Source organism: Scyliorhinus canicula, chromosome 18 (assembly GCF_902713615.1).
Source record: "Scyliorhinus canicula chromosome 18, sScyCan1.1, whole genome shotgun sequence".
NCBI classification, from domain to species: Eukaryota; Metazoa; Chordata; class Chondrichthyes; order Carcharhiniformes; family Scyliorhinidae; genus Scyliorhinus; species Scyliorhinus canicula.
The window spans coordinates 22,123,386-22,146,794 of record NC_052163.1 but is presented as its reverse complement, the minus strand read 5'-3'; the positions used below and the strand labels follow the sequence as shown (position 1 = coordinate 22,146,794).

The 23,409-nt window shown below is 45.6% G+C and overlaps 1 protein-coding gene across 3 annotated transcripts in view; it reads right to left on the bottom strand.

Annotated features, from left to right (window-relative positions):
- The window catches only part of LOC119953088 (transmembrane channel-like protein 6), a 119,777-nt gene that overhangs the window by 61,550 nt on the left and 34,818 nt on the right, over positions 1-23,409 (bottom strand). For 2 of the 3 annotated variants that reach the window (XM_038776921.1, XM_038776919.1), the window contains exon 2: positions 6,794-6,897. The gene's annotated coding sequence lies outside the window, so the exon portion shown is untranslated. The remainder of the gene's footprint in view (positions 1-6,793; positions 6,898-23,409) is intronic. The other variant, XM_038776920.1, reaches the window with a different exon arrangement.

Sequence of the window (23,409 nt, the reverse complement as noted above, 5' to 3'; positions counted from 1 at the left end):
GTTGGCTTTACGAACGACACCCACATTCCATGAAAGAATAAAGAAAAAACACGGATAGTAGGGATAAAGATGAAAAACATCACACTAATAAGAAATGCTTCTGAGGCCTGGAGTAAATGCGCTTCTGTTAGATCAGAATGGAGGACGCTTTGCGAGCCTGTTCCACATCTGACCACACCTGAACCCATGGTACAGAATGTCTGAAATAGGAAAACAGCACCAACCTTCACAAAATGCATAAAAACATCATGGTAAAAAGAAAACAAGATGCTAGGATCCAACAGCAGACGCTGAAGATTCCCAAAGTAAATGAGAGAAGATAAAACATTCCCTCGAAAATATCTCTCAGCATTTTAGACCGTGAATATGTGTGCTGGAGGACTGGAGAGTGGCCAAATAATACTTATTTTCGGAAGCATTTTACCCACCTGGGTAATTATAAGCAAGTTGAATGTAACGTATTTGATAAATAAAGATGAAGCTGCTAAATAAATAGAAAAGATGATTGTGGTTGGCTGTCACCTTTGGGGAGGTGACAGTTCTGGCAGATGGGAAGAACTGCAGCAGATTTTGTGTACATGGACCATCACAAAGCCTTTGACAAGGTTTCACACAGGATACTAGAAGGGATATGGAAACAGGGAAAGGGCAACACATTGGATTAAAAACTGGTTAGAAGTAAAGGAACGAGAGTGTTAGTTAAGGGTAGTTGGATGGGAGTAGACTGTGCACCAATTGACATCTAGTCATCTGTAGAGACCGATCTATGAGTGGCATTCCCTTCTGCAGCTGGCACAGATGAACAGCATTGACCCCTTCCTTCCAGTGGGCTCTTTTCTGACATCTGATATTTTTTTGTGTGTGTACTCTGCTTTATCCGTGCCTTTCCTGACTGCTCGTCTCCAGGCACTCCAGACAACAGAGAGGGCTTTCCATGGATCAAATCTGATCCCAAGTCAACTTGGAGTTTCACTTGCAGATATCCTTGTATCGCAGACACGGGGAAACATGTTGGTCTAGTGCCGATAGTAAGAACATAAGAACATAAGAACTAGGAGCAGGAGTAGGCCATCTGGCCCCTCGAGCCTGCTCCGCCATTCAATGAGATCATGGCTGATCTTTTGTGGACTCAGCTCCACTTTCCGGCCCGAACACCATAACCCTTAATCCCTTTATTCTTCTAAAAACTATCTATCTTTACCTTAAAAACATGTAATGAAGGAGCCTCAACTGCTTCACTGGGCAAGTAATTCCATAGATTCACAACCCTTTGGGTGAAGAAGTTCCTCCTAAACTCAGCCTCAAAATAAGGGGAAGTAGATTTAGGACTATGTCCCCTAGTTCTGCTTTCACCCGCCAGTGGAAACAACCTGCCCGCATCTATCCTATCTATTCCCTTCATAATTTTAAATGTTTCTATAAGATCCCCCCTCATCCTTCTAAATTCCAACGAGTACAGTCCCAGTCTACTCAACCTCTCCTCATAATCCAACCCCTTCAGCTCTGGGATTAACCTAGTGAATCTCCTCTGCACACCCTCCAGTGCCAGTATGTCCTTTCTCAAGTAAGGAGACCAAAACTGAACACAATACTCCAGGTGTGGCCTCACTAACACCTTATACAATTGCAATATAACCTCCCTAGTCTTAAACTCCATCCCTCTAGCAAAGAAGGACAAAATTCCATTTGCCTTCTTAATCACCTGTTGCACCTGTAAACCAACTTTCTGTGACTCATGCACTAGCACACCCAGGTCTCTCTGCACAGCGGCATGCTTTAATATTTTATTGTTTAAATAATAATCCCGTTTGCTGTTATTCCTACCAAAATGGATAACCTCACATTTGTCAACATTGTATTCCATCTGCCAGACCCTAGCCCATTCACTTAACCGATCCAAATCCCTCTGCAGACTTCCAGTATCCTCTGCACTTTTCGCTTTACCACTCATCTCAGTGTCATCTGCAAACTTGGACACATTGCCCTTGGTCCCCAACTCCAAATCATCTATGTAAATTGTGAACAATTGTGGGCCCAACACGGATCCCTGAGGGACACCACTAGCTACTGATTGCCAACCAGAGAAACACCCATTAATCCCCACTCTTTGCTTTCTATTAATTAACCAATCCTCTATCCATGCTACTACTTTACCCTTAATGCCATGCATCTTTATCTTATGCAGCAACCTTTTGTGTGGCACCTTGTCAAAGGCTTTCTGGAATTCCAGATATACCACATCCATCGGCTCCCCGTTATCTACTGCACTGGTAATGTCCTCAAAAAATTCCACTAAATTACTTAGGCATGACCTGCCCTTTCTGAACCCATGCTGCGTCTGCCCAATGGGACAATTTCTATCCAGATGCCTCGCTATTTCTTCCTTGATGATAGATTCCAGCATCTTCCCTACTACCGAAGTTAAGCTCACTGGCCTATAATTTCCTGCTTTCTGCCTATCTCCTTTTTTAAACAGTGGTGTCAAGTTTGCTAATTTCCAATCCACCGGGGCCACCCCAGAGTCTAGTGAATTTTGGTAAATTATCACTAGTGCATCTGCAATTTCCCTAGCCATCTCTTTTAGCACTCTGGGATGCATTCCATCAGGGCCAGGAGACTTGGCTACCTTTAGCCCCATTAGCTTGCCCATCACTACCTCCTTAGTGATAACAACCCTCTCAAGGTCCTCACATGTCATAGCCTCATTTCTATCAGTCGCTGGCATGTTATTTGTGTCTTCCACTGTGAAGACCGACCCAAAAAACCTGTTCAGTTCCTCAGCCATTTCCTCATTTCCCATTATTAAAACTCCCTTCTCATCCTCTAAAGGACCAATATTTACCTTAGCCACTCTATTTTGTTTTATATATTTGTAAAAACTTTTACTGTCTGTTTTTATATTCTGAGCAAGTTTACTCTCATACTCTATCTTACTCTTCTTTATAGCTTTTTTAGTGTCTTTCTGCTGCCCCCTAAAGATTTCCCAGTCCTCTAGTCTCCCAGCAATCTTTGCCACTGTATATGCTTTTTCCTTCAATTTGATACTCTCCCTTATTTCCTTAGATATCCACGGTCGATTTTCCCTCTTTCTACCGTCCTTCCTTTTTGTTGGTATAAACCTTTGCTGAGCGCTGTGAAAAATCGCTTGGAAAGTTCTCCACTGTTCCTCGACTGTTCCACCATAAAGTCTTTGCTCCCAGTCTACCTTAGCTAGTTCTTCTCTCATCCCCTTGTAATCTCCTTTGTTTAAACACAAAACACTAGTATTTAATTTTACTTTCTCACCCTCCATCTGTATTTTAAATTCCACCATATTGTGATCGCTCCTTCCGAGAGGATCCCTAACAATGAGATCATGAATCAATCCTGTCTCATTATACAGGACAAGATCTAGGACCGCTTGTTCCCTCGTAGGTTCCATTACATACTGTTCTAGGAAACTATTGCAGATACATTCTATAAACTCCTCCTCAAGGTTGCCTTGACCGACCTGGTTAAACCAATCGACATGTAGATTAAAACCCCCCATAACTGCTGTACCATTTCTACATGCATCAGTTATTTCTTTGTTTATTGCCTGCCCCACCATAATGTTACTATTTGGTGGCCGATAGACTACTCCTATCAGTGACTTTTTCGCCTTACTATTCCTGATTTCCACCCAAATGGATTCAACCTTATCCTCCATAGCACCAATTTCATCCCTTACTGTTGCCCGGATGTCATCCTTAAATAACAGAGCAACACCACCTCCCTTACCATCCACTCTGTCCTTCCGAATAGTTTGATACCCTCGGATATTTAACTCCCAGTCGTGACCACCCTTTAACCATGTTTCAGTAATAGCCACTAAATCATAGTCATTTACGATGATTTGTGCCATCAACTCATTTACTTTATTACGAATACTACGAGCATTCAGGTAAAGTACACTTATGTTGGTTTTTTTACCTGTTTTGAATCTTAACATTTCCAGTTTTATTCCTTTTAGTGTTACTGGGCCTATTCACTGAGCTCCCCTCAGTCACTTTACCTTGTACTGTCGCCCTTTTTGAATTTTGACTATGTCTTCTCTGCCTTGCACTTTTCCCCTTACTTCCTTTTGCTTCTGTCCCTGTTTTACTACCTTCCAACTTCCTGCATCGGTTCCCATTCCCCTGCCACATTAGTTTAAACCCTCCCCAACAGCTCTAGAAAACACCCCCCCAGGACATCGGTTCCAATCCTGCCCAGGTAAGCTCACCATAGAGCATGTCGTTTGAGATTGCAGCCTTCATTCGTTTGATTCGCAACAACACCGAAAGGATAAATTCACTGTAATGTAACCCAGTATGAGCAAGTACAAATACCAAGACAGACTTAAAAAAACAACAATTGTGCATGTTTGCACTAGATATGGGGTAATTATTGGATGATTTGATCGGGCTGTTTATGTTTATGAAAGAATGGGTCAGAGCAAATTCAACAGTTCGCTTCCAATGGTTGAAGGTCCAGAACAAGGAATTAATCAATGTGATTAAATGCAAAATATTTCGAGCAGAGATTAGAAAATGCTGTTTCGGCAGGGAGTTTGAGGCAGTGAAGTGTACCATGGAACTGCACCGCAGGCTATGTTGCCATTGAAGAACAGGTTGCGCAGGTAACTGAAGGGGAAGAATGTTGTGATCAGGGAAGCCAAACAACATTTGGGTGGACCAACAGGCAAGTTTCTGTCTTGCAAGCAGACAAAAATAGCAAAACAGACAAAAAAGCAGCTGATTTAAAGAGGAAAAATTACTAAAAGTTTGATCAAAGAGATGGGTTTTAAGGAGGGTCTGGAAAGTGGAGACATTTTAAGGAGCAAGGGATGTGCAAAAGGGCCAGTTCAGACAAAGGAAAGGGTTCAGAGAGCACTGGACTGGAAGTGGGATATACGGGCGACGGCTGCAAAGGTAGGAATGCATGCGACCAGAGAGGGATTTAAACCAGATGGTGGGAATTCTAAATTGAAAGCTTTGGGAATAGCAGCCATGGTGTATTTCTCCTCTCCTTCCTGCTGCGAAGTCGACACAGATTCAAGGGTCAAACCCGAGACATGCCTGGTCCAGTTAGGTTAGCCACTCAGCAGGAAAACAGTGATCAAACAAGAAGCTACAGGCTGTTCTGAATAGAATTAAATAAATTTAACCTTTGCACCAGTTATACTTTAATGGACAAGTATCCGTTTCCTTGTTAAAATTCACTTTTTTCTTTTAAAAAAATGTAATTTTGCAGTAGCTGTCTACTTTCAATGGTTGAAAATGTGGAAACTTCCATTTTAATTAGCGCAGTTGGCAAATCATTTTGCATCTCACTTTTTAAAAAATTGGCCTTCTCATCTCATTTAATTTGTGCTCTCATTCATTTGCCTTTCGCCGCTATTTTTATTATGCTTTCTTCAGTGCTTTCTTCCGGGTGGGGGGGGATTTGGTGACACAGTGGTTAGCACTGCTGCCTCAGAGCACCAGGGACCCAGGTTCAATTCCGACCTTGGGGTCGGTGTGGAGTTTGCACTTCCCATATCTGGGTAGGTTTCCTCCAGGTGCTCCTGTTTCCTCCCATAATCCAAAGATGTGCAGGTTAGGTGGGGTTTCCATATGTTCTGGGCTTGCCTGAAGATAAGGGGATTCGGGAAGAGCTTTTCGGAGGTTATGGCAAAGGTTTTGGGGGCAGAGATAGCTCCGAGTCCGGATGTGGTGATCTTTGGCATGTTGGACGATCCAGGAGTGCAGGTGGGGAGGGCGGCTGATGTTTTGGCCTTTGCTTCCCCGATAGCTCGGAGACAGATCTTGTTGTGCTGGTGGGACTTAGTGCGGCCGGAGGCCGGGGTGTGGGTGAGCCACTTGGCAGAATTTCTGCAGCTGGAAAAGGTGAAGTTTGCCATTTGTGGGGTGGAAGAGGAGTTCACTTTGAGGTGGAAGCCATTTATTGACTTTTTTTTAAAAGGAGGATTAAGTTGGCAGTAGGGGTGGGGGGGGGGGGGTAACTAAATGTAATATCGCCAACTTTGCAGTTGATACAAATTTGGGTGGGAGGTGAGCTGTGAGGAGGATGTAGAGATCCTCCATCGTGATTTGGACAAGTTGAGTTAGTGCGCAGATGAAGTATAATTTGGATAAATGTGAGTTCATCCACTTTGGTAGCAGAAACAGGACAGCAGATTATCTGACTGGCCATAAATTAGGAAAGGGGAATGTGCAATGAGACCCCGGGGGGGGGGGGGGGGTCCTCGTACACCAGTTGCTGAAGGAGGCATGCAGGAGCAGCAGGCAGTAGGACCCAGAATGGATTAAACTGTAGTGCTTCAAGACAAGAAAGGCCAAACTGACTTGAACTCCATGTATCATGAAAATGATACATCAGTATAATTTACCAAGCATTTTGACAAATCCTACCTTATCTGCTAATGTACCTTGATCTTAAAGTTTGTTTGATAATCCTCGCGTGAAGTGTTTTGGCAAATTGACCAAGTTCAAGTTGCTCAATAAATGCAAGTTATTGATTCCAAGAAGAAAAGTCACAAATGATTGATCTGGATTTTTGTACTTTTCTCTTCTTGTATATAAATGAAATTTAGAAGTAATCCGAAGTTAATGATGCTGCAGTCTTAACCTCAACTTCTTTACTTTCAGGTAAATGCCTCCCTTCCTGGTGTATCTGGGCATGTCATGGCATGGCCTGCTTCATGTATTTTGTATTTGTCGATATGCCTTTACAGGATGCATGTATGATGATACATACACATTAGAGAGGGCTACGATTAGTCAGTACATACCTTCTGCTGTTTGTCAGTCTGAGTGTTTATGACTTTAACACAACATCTATGTTGGTCCGATTATAGCTGCAGCCAATGTTCACGTGGTCAGCTGAGACTTCCTGCTGAAATAAGGAAGAGGAGTAATGTTTTGATATCTTGGGATGCGGTTTCTGAGTGTTATACACATTGCGTGCATGTTGTGTGTGCGTGTTATGTATCAATAACAAATAAATGCTAATTGGATGGAAGTTAGCAGTTTAAAAAAAGATTCTGGTCTGTACGCTATCCTCAACTTTGTGCTTGCTTAAAAGCTGCTTTTCCCAAACATTGTTCAGTGTCGATGAGAGATCATTAACTTGAAAACATAAATCCTTCTGTCCCTCTCCACAGATATTACTTGATCAGAATGTTCACACAGCATTTTCCGTTCTTATTTTCAACAAAATTGATAAAGAATAATTTTTTCACTCAATAAATGAAATGAAAAGAAAATCGCTTATTGTCACGAGTAGGCTTCAATGAAGTTACTGTGAAAAGCCCCTAGTCGCCACATTCCGGCGCCTATCCGGGGAGGCTGGTACGGGAATCGAACCGTGCTGCTGGCCTGCTTGGTTTGCTTTAAAAGCCAGCGATTTAGCCCAGTGAGCTAATCCAATAACCTACTAAATCTGTGAAATGGAATACGAGACACATTCAAATGGTTGATCGGAACCATGACGGGAGAGTAAAAATACTTGATGGCCTAAAAGAGGTTGTTCTCATAATTGACTTTCCTTATATTAACATATTAATGATAGCTCATATATGGTTCAACAGGACATTTGCTACATTGATAACAAAGAGGCTTCAGAGTATTGAAACCAAACTTTCAAATAGACCAGAGTGAAAAGGAGTTGTTTTTGTCTTTCCAATTTAATTTTACAGCAGTTTCATATCCAGATCACGCTTCTTGTATGTAATAAACCTTTATTTAATTTTCCCGTTTACATGCGAGTACAAATGCAGCAAGGAAACATGAAACAAGTTTTCATCTGTTTTCACATTTTGACTGTTGGGAAAAACGTGAGGATTTCTCCTTTGCTTATCCATGCCTTTTTGTGGCTCATCTCCAATTCTCTGGATCTTCCCTTTCTGCATTCTGTAGGCTCTCGATGTCACATGCAGCATTATTGGTCCAACAGCTAGTAAGGAGGACGGTAACTGAGTATAAGCTTTCTTGCTTCTTTACCCTTCACACTCCGAGAATACATCTCAATCCACACCAGAACAAACAACGTAAAAATCTAGGTTGAAATAAAAGGTTAATGGCCATCCAGTCAACTTCACCCAGAGCAGATGTCCAATTACTGTCCAATGGGTTCCGATTCCCATTGCTTATCTAGTTTATGAAAGGTGATATTTCTTCCTGGACCGTTTGGGAAAGTGGAGAAATAAATCAAGCAGTTCTGATAAGATATTGCTGACTCTTGAAATTTCAGGGCTTCACCATTTAAAAATATAAAAAATGTAAGTGGTAGCTATAAAATCTGCTGTGAATTTTATTTGCCTTACAGGTGGCATCATATTGCTCCTTAACATGCCACTTTTTTGTTTCAGTGGCAAATAAATCAGTCATATTGAAAGTACACTAATCTGCAAGAGGAACTTTGGAAAGATACATTCTGGGTTTCTGGAAGTTAGTGGTTTGAAAGAAAGACAGGCAGGCAGACCTGCATTTGTAAGTGCTTTCCACAATAGCAGACATTTCTAAACATTTTACAGCCAAAATTAGGTACTTCTGAAGTGCAGCAGCCAATTTGCGCACAGCAAGCTCCCACAATGTAGAACAACCAGATAATCTGCATTGGTGATGTCAATTGAGGAATAATACTGGCCAGGATACCAGAGATAACCTCCCTGTTTTTCCGTGAAATTGTACCATGGAGTCCTTTACATCCACCCGAGTAAGCAGCTGGAGCCTCAGTTTAACATCTCATCCAAATCGGCACCTCTGATAGTTACGCACTGAGTGTCAAACTTGACATTCGTGCTCTGGCCCTGGAGTGGAATCACCTGGAACCTTGTGACTGGAGGCAAGAGTGCTACTAACTGAATCAAAGTTGACACATGTTTGGAAAAGCTGGGAACAAAAAACAAATATTCTGGCATTTGTAATTGGGAGTATAAATTGTAATTTAGAACACATATTTTCGATTGTATTTCCAGCTGGGCCATTTCCCACCCATCTACATGACTCAATGCCATATGCTCCTGGTCTCAGTTTGGCACACAACTCCACTCACACCCATGAAGCAACTACACTCAAAACAGCAAAATCATGGAAGGAGCGAAGAACAGGAAATAGTTCAGAGACAGAAACATCATAGACTTTCGACAGTGCAGAAGGAGGCTATTCGGTCCATTGAGTCTGCATCCATCCTCTGAAAGAGCAACCTACCTAGGCTCACTCCCCCACCCTTTCCCCATAACCCCACTAAGGGGCAATTTTAGCATGGTCGATCTGCCTAACCTGCTCATCTTTGGACTGTGGGAGGAAACCGGAGCACCCGGAGGAAAGCCACGCAGACAGGGGGACAAAGTGCAAACTCCACAGAGGTGGGGTGAATTCATTTGATATTCAAATGTTTCGGGGAGTAAAATAAAAGGCCGTTCAACTTGAATCGAGATAGATATTTACAAAATGCATGATGAGGAACACCATGAAATTATCCAGTTCAATGTATATTTAAACCAGATTTAACAAGCTCCACGCATCACCCATTTCCCATTGCTTTAGAAGTACAAAACTGTGATTGAATAATAGGATATATTAAATTGTTTGAAACAGGTGGGGGGAAAAGTTTGTATGTTTCAAAATGCTGTGAATTGAAACACAGCTGGATTTAATATTATTTGCTGACAAATGCTGACAAATGTAAAAGCAAAAAAGTTACATAATTCCTCTCAGGACCACCAGCAGTGGCGTGCAGAGGGGGGGGGCCGACGGTGCGCTGGCCCGGGCATCGATTGGATGGGGGCAGCAGCGTGAAGAGAAGGGAGCACGCACCGCGGTCGGCCAGAGCGCGCCTGCGCACCGCGGGCGGCCGGAGCGCGCCTGCGCACCGCGGTCGGCCGGAGCGCGCCTGCGCACCGCGGGCGGCCGGAGCGCGCCTGCGCACCGCGGGCGGCCGGAGGGCGCCTGCGCACCGCGGGCGGCCGGAGCGCACCTGCGCACCGCGGTCGGCCGGAGCGCGCCTGCGCGCCTGGTGAACAAAAAGGGCGCGAAATCTCCCGAATCAACGGCAATCAATGCCACCATGGGTGAGTTTTATTTATTCTTTATCTTTATCTTTTGATCGATTTTTAAACTCTTCTCTGCACCCTCTCTATAGTTGTCAATTTACTAAACTGTCGTGCCCAGAATTTGACATTTGGGCCAGGGGCACCCATTTGGGACAGAACCAGTATTTTATGAAGATTCATCATGGCCTCTTAACTTTTGCCCTCTTACCCTTTATACTTAAAGCCCAGGGTCCTATAAATGGGAGATTCTCAGAGACAGGGGCAGCACGGTAACATGGCGGTTAGCATAAATGCTTCACAGCTCCAGGGTCCCAGGTTCGGTTCCCGGCTGGGTCACTGTCTGTGCGGAGTCTGCACGTCCTCCCCGTGTGTGCGTGGGTTTCCTCCGGGTGCTCCGGTTTCCTCCCACAGTCCAAAGATGTGCGGGTTAGGTGGATTGGCCATGCTAAATTGCCCGTAGTGTCCTAAAAAAGTAAGGTTAAGGGGGGGGGGGGCTGTTGGGTTACGGGTATAGGGTGGATACGTGGGTTTGAGTAGGGTGATCATTGCTCGGCACAACATCGAGGGCTGAAGGGCCTGTTCTGTGCTGTACTGGTCTATGTTCTACGTTCTACTTGACTGCAAGCTGCTGGAGCTCGAATCTTGAACAAAGCTTTATATCTGGATTTGGGGACCCTTTATGCACTGGCATAGTGCACAAACAGGCCCCACATGACCAGGGTTTTGTGAAGAAGAAGGGATCTGGAAATGTGTCGACTGTGAAAATTATATTTGTGGAAATTGGGTGAAGTAATGCCGTTGTTTGATGAGACTTGGTGCTAAAGCTTTAGAGAAATGAAGATGGAATTTGATTTGAAGAAGTTCAACGTTTTGAAGGATATTGTGGCTGAAATGAATGTGATACGTGCTGAATGGGCTGACTGAGAAATGTGTGAGATATGTCTTTGTATCTGCTATGTGTAATTTATCGGTCATATTATTGCAATTTTCCTGTTAATTCATGTTTAATTTACATTGATTTTGGTGTGATTGCTAATATAAAAGTGAAGTTTTGTATATTGGTCTTAGTTGGGTTGTTTGTAGTTTGTTTCCACAAGGGTCATAACAGTATTTCCATGACGTTGCTGCTCTTATCCTTCTCCATGGGGGTTGCAGAGGAGGGAGGCACAACTTTCGAGACATAACATCTCACCCATTGCTGCAAAGCAAAATGACTGAAGAAGAGAACAATATCCCTAGAATCCCAGCGCTAAGGGGAAATTGACTAACTCTTACAGCGCAATTTAACCTCAGGCAGCCGTCCTATACCTTAGAGATGACCTAGAGCAGGGGTGGGCAAACTACGGCCCGCGGGCCGCATGCGGCCCGCCAAAGGTATTTCTGCGGCCCTCCAAGTCATTAAAAAAAAATTTTTTAAAAAATTTTTTTTTAAGGTTAATGGGGGGGCTGTTGGGTTACTTACTGGTATAGGGTGGATACGTTGACTTGAGTAGGATGATCATTGCTCGGCACAACGTCGAGGGCCGAAGGGCCTGTACTGTGCTGTACTGTTCTATGTTCTGTATGAGGCGCCCAGAATCATAACCGGGTGAAGTAATTATTTTACTTAATATACTATGCGGCCCTTTGTGAATTGTGAATTTCTGAATGTGGCCCTTGCACGGAAAAGTTTGCCCACCCCTGACCTAGAGGCAGCTTGGGGCCTGTCGTGAAGGTGAGTGAGTGCCTTTAAATTTGCTTACCTTTCACCGGGAGCAGGGTTTGAGGGAATATCAGGTAAGCTCTTCGTTTCTTTTTCTTCTTGTTTTTTTTAAATCTAGAGGTGATGTCAGTGAAGGCAGTACAATGCTTCTCATGCAGAATGTTTGAGGTGAGGGACGCCGTCAGTGTCCCTGCTGATTTCATCTGTGGGAAGTGCACCCAACTCCAGCTCCTCAAAAACCGTGTTAGGGACCTGGAGCTTGAACTGGATGAACTTCGGATCATTCGGGAGGCAGAGGGGGTCATAGATAGGAGCTTCAGGGAAGTAGTTACACCAAAGACTGGAGATAGATGGGTAACTGTAAGAGGGACTGGGAAGAAGCAGTCTGTGCAGGGACCCTAAGCCATGGGGTACGGACCTCTGGCACGGAGTCTGTCCCTGTTGCTCAGAAGGGAAGGGGGGAAAGGAGTAGAACATTAGTAATTGGGGACTCAATAGTCAGGGGCACAGATAGGAGATTTTGTGGGAGCGAGAGAGACTCACGTTTGGTATGTTGCCTCCCAGGTGCAAGGGTACGTGATGTCTCGGATCGTGTTTTCCGGGTCCTTAAGGGAGAGGGGGAGCAGCCCCAAGTCGTAGTCCACATTGGCACTAACGACATAGGTAGGAAAGGGGACAAGGATGTCAGGCAGGCCTTTAGGGAGCTAGGATGGAAGCTCAGAGCGAGAACAAACAGAGTTATTATCTCTGGGTTGTTGCCCGTGCCACGTGATAGTGAGATGAGGAATAGGGAGAGAGAGCAATTAAACACGTGGCGACAGGGATGATGCAGGCGGGAGGGATTCAGATTTCTGGATAACTGGGGCTCTTTCTGGGGAAGGTGGGACCTCTATAGACAGGATGGTCTACATCTGAACCTGAGGGGCACCAATATCCTGGGGGGGAGATTTGTTAGTACTCTTTGGGGGGGTTTAAACTAATTCAGCAGGGGCATGGGAACCTGGATTGTAGTTTTGGGGTACGGGAGATTGAGAGTATAGAGGTCAGGAGCACAGATTTGACTTCGCAGGAGGGTGCCAGTGTTCAGGTAGGTGGTTTGAAGTGTGTCTACTTCAATGCCAGGAGTATACGAAATAAGGTAGGGGAACTGGCAGCATGGGTTGGTACCTGGGACTTTGATGTTGTGGCCATTTCAGAGACATGGATAGAGCAGTGACAGGAATGGTTGTTGCAGGTTCCGGGGTTTAGGTGTTTTAGTAAGGTCAGAGAAGGGGGCAAAAGAGGGGGAGGTGTGGCGCTGCTTGTCAAGGACAGTATTACAGTGGCGGAAAGGATGCTAGATGGGGACTCTTCTTCCGAGGTAATATGGGCTGAGGTTAGAAACAGGAAAGGAGAGGTCACCCTGTTGGGAGTTTTCTATAGGCCACCTAATAGTTCTAGGGATGTAGAGGAAAGGATGGCGAAGATGATTCTGGAAAAGAGCGAAAGTAACAGGGTAGTTGTTATGGGAGACTTTAACTTTCCAAATATTGACTGGAAATTATATAGTTCGAGTACATTAGATGGGTCGTTCTTTGTACAATGTGTGCAGGAGGGTTTCCTGACACAATATGTTGACAGGCCAACAAGAGGCGAGGCCACATTGGATTTGGTTTTGGGTAATGAACCAGGCCAGGTGTTAGATCTGGAGGTAGGTGAGCACTTTGGAAACAGTGACCACAATTCGGTGACCTTTACGTTAGTGATGGAAAGGGATAAGTATACCCCGCAGGGCAAGAGTTATAGCTGGGGGAAGGGCAATTATGATGCCATTAGACATGACTTAGGATGTGTAGGTTGGAGAAGTAGGCTGCAAGGGTTGGGCACACTGGATATGTGGAGCTTGTTCAAGGAACAGCTATTGCATGTTCTTGATAAGTACGTACCAGTCAGGCAGGGAGGAAGGGGTCGAGCGAGGGAACCGTAGTTTACCAAAGAAGTGGAATCTCTTGTTAAGAGGAAGAAGGAGGCCTATGTGAAGATGAGGCGTGAAGTTTCAGTTGGGGCGCTTGATAGTTACAAGGAAGCGAGGAAGGATCTAAAGAGAGAGCTAAGACGAGCAAGGAGGGGACATGAGAAGTCTTTGGCAGGTAGGATCAAGGAAAACCCAAAAGCTTTCTATAGGTATGTCAGGAATAAAAGAATGACTAGGGTAAGAGTAGGGCCAGTCAAGGACAGTGGTGGGAAGTTGTGTGTGGAGGCTGAGGAGATAAGCGAGATACTAAATGAATACTTTTCGTCAGTATTCACTCAGGAAAAAGATAATATTGTGGAGGAGAATGCTGAGACCCAGGCTATTAGAATAGATGGCATTGAGGTGCGTAGGGAAGAAGTGTTGGCAATTCTGGACAAGGTGAAAATAGATAAGTCCCCGGGGCCTGATGGGATTTATCCTAGAATTCTCTGGGAAGCCAGGGAAGAGATTGCTGAGCCTTTGGCTTTGATTTTTAGGTCATCATTGGCTACAGGAATAGTGCCAGAGGACTGGAGGATAGCAAATGTGGTCCCTTTGTTCAAGAAGGGGAGTAGAGATAACCCCGGTAACTATAGGCCAGTGAGCCTAACGTCTGTGGTGGGTAAAGTCTTGGAGAGGATTATAAAAGATACAATTTATAATCATCTAGATAAGAATAATATGATTAGGGATGGTCAGCATGGTTTTGTGAAGGGTAGGTCATGCCTCACAAACCTTATCGAGTTCTTTGAGAAGGTGACTGAACAGGTAGACGAGGGTAGAGCAGTTGATGTGGTGTATTGGATTTCAGTAAAGCGTTTGATAAGGTTCCCCACGGTCGGCTATTGCAGAAAATACAGAGGCTGGGGATTGAGGGTGATTTAGAGATGTGGATCAGAAATTGGCTAGTTGAAAGAAGACAGAGAGTGGTAATTGATGGGAAATGTTCAGAATGGAGTTCAGTTACGAGTGGCGTACCACAAGGATCTGTTCTGGGGCCGTTGCTGTTTGTCATTTTTATAAATGACCTAGAGGAGGGCGCAGAAGGATGGGTGAGTAAATTTGCAGACGACACTAAAGTCGGTGGAGTTGTAGACAGTGCGGAAGGATGTTGCAGGTTACAGAGGGACATAGATAAGCTGCAGAGCTGGGCTGAGAGGTGGCAAATGGAGTTTAATGTGGAGAAGTGTGAGGTGATTCACTTTGGAAAGAATAACAGGAATGCGGAATATTTGGCTAATGGTAAAATTCTTGGTAGTATGGATGAGCAGAGGGCTCTCGGTGTCCATGAACATAGATCCCTGAAAGTTGCCACCCAGGTTGATAGGGTTGTGAAGAAGGCCTATGGTGTGTTGGCCTTTATTGGTAGAGGGATTGAGTTCCGGAGCCATGAGGTCATGTTGCAGTTGTACAAAACTCTAGTACGGCCGCGTTTGGAGTATTGCGCACAGTTCTGGTCGCCTCATTATAGGAAGGACGTGGAAGCTTTGGAACGGGTGCAGAGGAGATTTACCAGGATGTTGCCTGGTATGGAGGGAAAATCTTATGAGGAAAGGCTGATGGACTTGAGGTTGTTTTCGTTAGAGAGAAGAAGGTTAAGAGGTGACTTAATAGAGGCATACAAAATGATCAGAGGGTTAGATAGGGTGGACAGCGAGAGCCTTCTCCCGCGGATGGAGGTGGCTAGCACGAGGGGACATAGCCTTAAATTGAGGGGTAATAGATATAGGACAGAGGTCAGAGGTGGGTTTTTTACGCAAAGAGTGGTGAGGCCGTGGAATGCCCTACCTGCAACAGTAGTGAACTCGCCAACATTGAGGGCATTTAAAAGTTTATTGGATGAGGGCATAGTGTAGGTTAGATGGCCTTTAGTTTTTTTCCATGTCGGTGCAACATCGAGGGCCGAAGGGCCTGTACTGCGCTGTATCGTTCTATGTTCTAAAGATAAAGAGGTCAGTGAATAGCTCTAGAACGTGTGCAACTACGTTTTCTATAGGTTTTTTGGTGATATTTAATGAAATATTTACGTGGGGTTTTGGGGCATACAATCAAGATTTGCCCCGGGCATCACCAGACCTCTGCACGCCACTGACCACCAGTAAGATTTTCCAGAGTTTTTATTACACAACTGTTGATAAGCCACAACAACAATATTCTGGGCTTTATTTTTAAAGCTAAAGTTACAAAACTATAATACTCTGCACCAACATAAATATTTGGCCAAATAAGTAACAGGAAACGCCTGACGTTAGGAACATTTCTGCAACTCCCATATTTAGCTGTACAAAACAGAACTCTCTCCATTACTTCAGTTTAAATTAAATATAATGGGTTTGTATTAGAAACTTAGCTGCAAGATGGAAGAAGTACTCCAAATCTAGTACAGTACAAAAACTTTCTTAAGTGCACATTGTTCAAATAGAAGGTGCCATAACAAGATACTGTGCCCATTGGACTTTTTAAAATAAGGACTCAGTTTTGGAGGAAACTTCACCTCAACAATAAGACGTCAGTTATGAGTCAGTGATCATTATCTTCTGCAGGCAATGTGTTACTGGCACAGATATATTGTGGTTGGGAGAATCCCTTTTCTAACTTAAACGAAGCAATGTATATTCCACGTAAGGGAACATATCTTTCTAGATACGCAAAATGTTAAACAGAGCAAAGAACTAAACAAGTATTCGCTGCTCCCAATGCAGTCTCCGCTATATCGGTGCCCGCTTTGCGGAACACCTTTGCTTCGTCCACAACTCAGCATCTTGATTTCATGCCCACATGTCCATCCTCGGCCTGCTGCAATGCTCCAGTGAAGGCCAACGCAAACAGGAAGAACAAGGCCTAATCTTCTGATTAGGCACATTACAGCCTTCTGGATTCAACATCGAGTTCAACAACTTTAGACTGACTTCTCCCTTTTTGAGATCTGTTATTCGGTTCCCCTAGCTTGCCGCAACACAACCCCACGTCTCCCACACAGAATCGCTCTCCTTGTTCAGTTTTGCTCCCACTGAGGACCAACAAAAGGTGTTTTAGTAAGCTCAGAAAAGGGGGCAAAAGAGGGGGAGGTGTGGCGCTGCTAGTCAAGGACAGTATTACGGTGGCGGAAAGGATGCTAGATGGGGACTCTTCTTCCGAGGTAGTATGGGCTGAGGTTAGAAACAGGAAAGGAGAGGTTACCCTGTTGGGAGTTTTCTATAGGCCACCTAATAGTTCTAGGGATGTAGAGGAAAGGATGGCGAAGATGATTCTGGAAAAGAGTGAAAGTAACAGGGTAGTTGTTATGGGAGACTTTAACTTTCCAAATATTGACTGGAAAAGATATAGTTCGAGTACATTAGATGGGTCGTTCTTTGTACAATGTGTGCAGGAGGGTTTCCTGACACAATATGTTGACAGGCCAACAAGAGGCGAGGCCACATTGGATTTGGTTTTGGGTAATGAACCAGGCCAGGTGTTAGATCTGGAGGTAGGTGAGCACTTTGGAAACAGTGACCACAATTCGGTGACCTTTACGTTAGTGATGGAAAGGGATAAGTATACCCCGCAGGGCAAGAGTTATAGCTGGGGGAAGGGCAATTATGATGCCATTAGACATGACTTAGGATGTGTAGGTTGGAGAAGTAGGCTGCAAGGGTTGGGCACACTGGATATGTGGAGCTTGTTCAAGGAACAGCTATTGCATGTTCTTGATAAGTACGTACCAGTCAGGCAGGGAGGAAGGGGTCGAGTGAGGGAACCGTGGCAGCACGGTAGCATGGTGGTTAGCATAAATGCTTCACAGCTCCAGGGTCCCAGGTTCAGTTCCCGGCTGGGTCACTGTCTGTGCAGAGTCTGCACGTCCTCCCCGTGTGTGCGTGGGTTTCCTCCGGGTGCTCCGGTTTCCTCCCACAGTCCAAAGATGTGCGGGTTAGGTGGATTGGCCATGCTAAATTGCCCGTAGTGTCCTAAAAAAGTAAGGTTAGTTGGGGGGGGGGGGTTGTTGGGTTACGGGTATAGGGTGGATATGTGGGTTTGAGTGGGGTGATCATTGCTCGGCACAACATCGAGGGCCGAAAGGCCTGTTCTGTGCTGTACTGTTCTATGTAAATCTATGTGAGTGGAATCTCTTGTTAAGAGGAAGAAGGAGGCCTATGTGAAGATGAGGCGTGAAGTTTCAGTTGGGGCGCTCGATAGTTACAAGGAAGCGAGGAAGGATCTAAAGAGAGAGCTGAGACGAGCAAGGAGGGGACATGAGAAGTCTTTGGCAGGTAGGATCAAGGAAAACCCAAAAGCTTTCTATGGGTATGTCAGGAATAAAAGAATGACTAGGGTAAGAGTAGGGCCAGTCAAGGACAGTGGTGGGAAGTTGTGTGTGGAGGCTGAGGAGATAAGCGAGATACTAAATGAATACTTTTCGTCAGTATTCACTCAGGAAAAAGATAATATTGTGGAGGAGAATGCTGAGACCCAGGCTATTAGAATAGATGGCATTGAGGTGCGTAGGGAAGAAGTGTTGGCAATTCTGGACAAGGTGAAAATAGATAAGTCCCCGGGGCCTGATGGGATTTATCCTAGGATTCTCTGGGAAGCCAGGGAAGAGATTGCTGAGCCTTTGGCTTTGATTTTTAGGTCATCATTTGCTACAGGAATAGTGCCAGAGGACTGGAGGATAGCAAATGTGGTCCCTTTGTTCAAGAAGGGGAGTAGAGATAACCTCGGTAACTATAGGCCGGTGAGCATAATGTCTGTGGTGGGTAAAGTCTTGGAGAGGATTATAAAAGATACGATTTATAATCATCTAGATAGGAATAATATGATTAGGGATAGTCAACATGGTTTTGTGAAGGGTAGGTCATGCCTCACAAACCTTATCGAGTTCTTTGAGAAGGTGACTGAACAGATAGACGAGGGTAGAGCAGTTGATGTGGTGTATATGGATTTCAGTAAAGCGTTTGATAAGGTTCCCCACGGTCGGCTATTGCAGAAAATACGGAGGCTGGGGATTGAGGATGATTTAGAGATGTGGATCAGAAATTGGCTAGTTGAAAGAAGACAGAGAGTGGTGGTTGATGGGAAATGTTCAGAATGGAGTTCAGTTACGAGTGGCGTACCACAAGGATCTGTTCTGGGGCCGTTGCTGTTTGTCATTTTTATAAATGACCTAGAGGAGGGCGCAGAAGGATGGGTGAGTAAATTTGCAGACGACACTAAAGTCGGTGGAGTTGTAGACAGTGCGGAAGGATGTTGCAGGTTACAGAGGGACATAGATAAGCTGCAGAGCTGGGCTGAGAGGTGGCAAATGGAGTTTAATGTGGAGAAGTGTGAGGTGATTCACTTTGGAAAGAATAACAGGAATGCGGAATATTTGGCTAATGGTAAAATTCTTGGTAGTGTGGATGAGCAGAGGGATCTCGGTGTCCATGTACATAGATCCCTGAAAGTTGCCACCCAGGTTGATATGGTTGTGAAGAAGGCCTTTGGTGTGTTGGCCTTTATTGGTAGAGGGATTGAGTTCCGGAGCCATGAGGTCATGTTGCAGCTGTACAAAACTCTGGTACGGCCGCATTTGGAGTATTGCGTACAGTTCTGGTCGCCTCATTATAGGAAGGACGTGGAAGCTTTGGAACGGGTGCAGAGGAGATTTACCAGGATGTTGCCTGGTATGGAGGGAAAATCTTATGAGGAAAGGCTGATGGACTTGAGGTTGTTTTCGTTAGAGAGAAGAAGGTTAAGAGGTGACTTAATAGAGGCATACAAAATGATCAGAGGGTTAGATAGGGTGGACAGCGAGAGCCTTCTCCCGCGGATGGAGGTGGCTAGCACGAGGGGACATAGCCTTAAATTGAGGGGTAATAGATATAGGACAGAGGTCAGAGGTGGGTTTTTTTATGCAAAGAGTGGTGAGGCCGTGGAATGCCCTACCTGCAACAGTAGTGAACTCACCAACATTGAGGGCATTTAAAAGTTTATTGGATAAGCATATGGATGATAAGGGCATAGTGTAGGTTAGATGGCCTTTAGTTTTTTTCCATGTCGGTGCAACATCGAGGGCCGAAGGGCCTGTACTGCGCTGTATCGTTCTATGTTCTATGTTCTATGAGCACTGCCCTTTGTTCTCCTATCAACGCATTCTGCTATACTACCTTGGTTACTATTGGGCGGCACGGTGGCTCAGTGGCTAGCACTGCTGCCTCACAGCGCCGGGGACCCGGGTTCAATTCTAGTGGTTTGCGCGTGTCTGTCCTCCGAGTGCTCCAGTTTCCTCCTACAGTCCAGAGATATGCAGGTTAGGTTGATTGGCCATGCTAAATTGTCCCGAAGTACCCAAAAGGTTAGGTGGGGTTTTTGGGTTACGGGGTTAGGGTGGAGGTATGGGCTTAAGAAGGGTGCACTTTCCCAGGGCCAATGCAGACTGGATGGACCGAATGGCCTCTTTGCACTGTAAATTCTTTGAACACTCCTCAGTCTCTAATGGCATCATGATCTGCTCCTTTATCTCATGTCCATGACATCTTTGTCAATCCCTCTTTGGCTCAGACCTATCCCTGTCTTTCTATTTCACTCAAACCCCCCCCCCCCCCCTCATCCTGCCAGACCAGCTGAGTTAATCCAACATTTTCTGTTTGTTCCAGACCTGAAGTATCAAGAGTACTTTACTTTTATTAAACATATAAACAAACCAGATTTTTCTCATTTACTATATCAGTTTTTCTTCCCATTGAAGACTTGCTGCCTCCTCTCTCATCTACAGACACAATATTCACGTTTCCCTTTTCAGAGCCAATAATTCTCAACTAGTGTTTCAAATATTCATATTCCATTGCCTAATAAATATTCCTTCAGTACAAAACAAGCTCGAACACCATGCCAGCAATTGGTATCGGCAAGGTGTCATAAACACCCGACTTGAAACTAATGTCACAGTTCTGCTCAATGACATTGACATTTCCAAGTATTCAGTCCAACCTGATTCAGCGAGCTTTTTCCATTTGGGTAACATTTCAAACAGTTGTGGTTATAGTTTTAACAGATTTTTTTTTTAAATCCCCATTCCTTTTATTGCAATTCAACTGGTTAATTCTGAAGGTCAAGACTTTCCATGAAATATATAAAGATGTTAATTGTGCTCTTTTAAAATCGCAGACACCTTCACCATATCACGTGCATTGTGCTGCTGAATGTGTCCTTACTGAAAGGATTAGTCTCTGCAATTTTCACACAGGTATTGCGACTACTATTATCAAGATCCCAGACCAGATCCCAAAAGTGGCTAAGATACTGGATCGAAACCCCAATGTTTTGAGTTTATTTTGCAAGACTGTGCGGAAAGAATGATTCACTCCAGGACTGATTGCACAAAGGAATGGGGATTTGGGGCGCGATTCTCCAAAATGGAGACAGAGTGTTCGCGCTGTCGTGAACGCCGTCGCGTTTCACGATGACGCGAAACGGGCACGGGCAGTGCTGATTCTGGCCCCCTGCACTGCGCTGGAGCGGTTCACGCTGCTCCAGTCTCCGTTGCGCCAACCTGCACATGCGCAGTTGGGCCGCGCCAACCCGCGAATGCGCGGGGGACTTCCTCAGTGCGCCGGCCCCGACACAACATGACATGGGGGTTCAGGGGCCGGCCCCGTAATAAAATAGGGCTGGGGCTGGAGAGGCTGGCCCGCCGATTGGTGGGCCCCAATCGCAGGCCAGACCCCATCGGAGGCAGGCCCGCCACCCCCCCCCCCCCCCCCCACCCACCCCCGGTGAAGGAGTGCCGGCGCCGGAGGGACTCTGCCGTTTCCGCGCGGCCACTCAGCCCATCAAGACCAGCGAATCAGCGGCCCAGCTGCGGACAGCGGCCTGCGACCGGCGCCAGGCCAAATGCGCCGGTGCAATTGGCGCCGATTCTCCAGAGAATCGCCTGCCGCCGTCGGATCGGCTCCGCGGGACAAAATGGCCCAAACGTCGATTCTCCCATGCGCCGCGGCATGGGAAGATCGCGCCCTTGGAATTTTACAACAAAACTTTATTATTAACACAATATTTAACATCAGACCCAAAAATAGCTTACAATTACCTCTTAAACAATAATACTTAATATAGTAAATACAATACCCTTAATTACTATCTCTATTCGCAATTAAACAAGAAAGATAGAGACATACAGCTCTCCAACCATCCCACATCCCAATGGCACAGAGCAATACTTGCTTTCCAGAACAGGCTCATGTTGGAACCTCTGCAGTCTCTGGCTAGATGTTTCAACTGGTTTGTTTCAGCTTCTTCCTTGTCCTCAGCCAAGACTTAAATATTATTAATCTTTTTTATCTATCCTACTGCAAGAGCAAAAGACCTTGGGCGCGATTCTCCGCTGCCCACGACTGGTCGGAGAATAGCGGCAGGGCCTTCCCGACAATTTTCACGGCCTCCCGCTATTCTCCCCCACCTCCGGCCGCCCCCGACACAAATCGCTGCTCGCCATTTTTTACGACGAACAGCGATTCTCCGCAGGCCGATGGGCTGAATACCGCGGAGTTTACGGCCGTTTTCACGGCCGCGATCACTCCTGCTTTCAGCGTTCGTGAAAACGGCCACAAAGTGCCCGTCCCGGACAACCATGGCACCGATTGGCATGGCCGCACCACGGCCGTGCCAAGGGTGGCATGGGCCTGCGATCGGTGGGCACCGATCGCGGGCAGCGGATCCAATACCCGCGCACTATTTGTTCTTCCGCCTCCCTGCAGGATCAGTCCGCGGGGTGGCTGAGGGGCATGACGGCCCGCGCATGCGTGGGTTTGACGCGTCTGCGTGATGACGTCATCCGCGTCATTGTGCGCGTCAGCCGGCGTGACGCTTGCCGCGCGGACTTAGCGACGGTCGCTAAGCCCGCGATGCCGTGCTTCACGGGGCCCCGCTGCTAGCCCCGCCCGGGGGGGAGAATCGGGTCCCGGGAGGGGACGCGGAGGCTGCCGTGAAACACGGCCAGTTTCACGGCAGCCTTTACGACTCGCCGCATTTGCGGAGAATTGCGCCCCTTAATTGTGGAGTCAGTGTTTGCCAGATCAGAAAAAAACCTAAAAAGCTTTCTCAAAATGTCTGAATACCTTAGCTCCACCCAGCAACAACATCATCTCCCCAAGCTGAAAACAAATCAACTCCCAGGCTGAAAACACAACAACTCCAAATGGTCAAATGACAGCGCATTAGCCCAGGCTTTTAAGACCGTCAATTTCACATCTGGCTCCAAAAAGCTTTGCAAAACAAGAATATATATTTGTTCTTTAAAATGACTACTGCCATCAAGAACACCCTAATCCAGGCTTTTATCCCTTAAAATAGCCAAGTGCTTATAACCCAATATATCTAAAATTGGGCATTCATCACACTACTTCGAAGAGGAATTTTCCCAGCGCAATGCAGCATGCTTTAGCACTACAGTATGAGGTTTTCTACCACTTAGCCCACTACCCTCCTCCAAATATCTTCCAGAAAGAACAGCCCTTTCGAACACAGACCTTTCTTTTTATGTAGAAGTTTAAATACACCGTTAACTATTATTTATTACAGAGAAGCAAAAACTCGGCTGTAACCTTAGTTTGTTTCTTCTCAGTTTAGCGTTGCCAATGTTCCCAGTCTCTCAGCATGGTACTTCTAATGTGCACTCAGGTCAGGCCAGCAACCCACAAT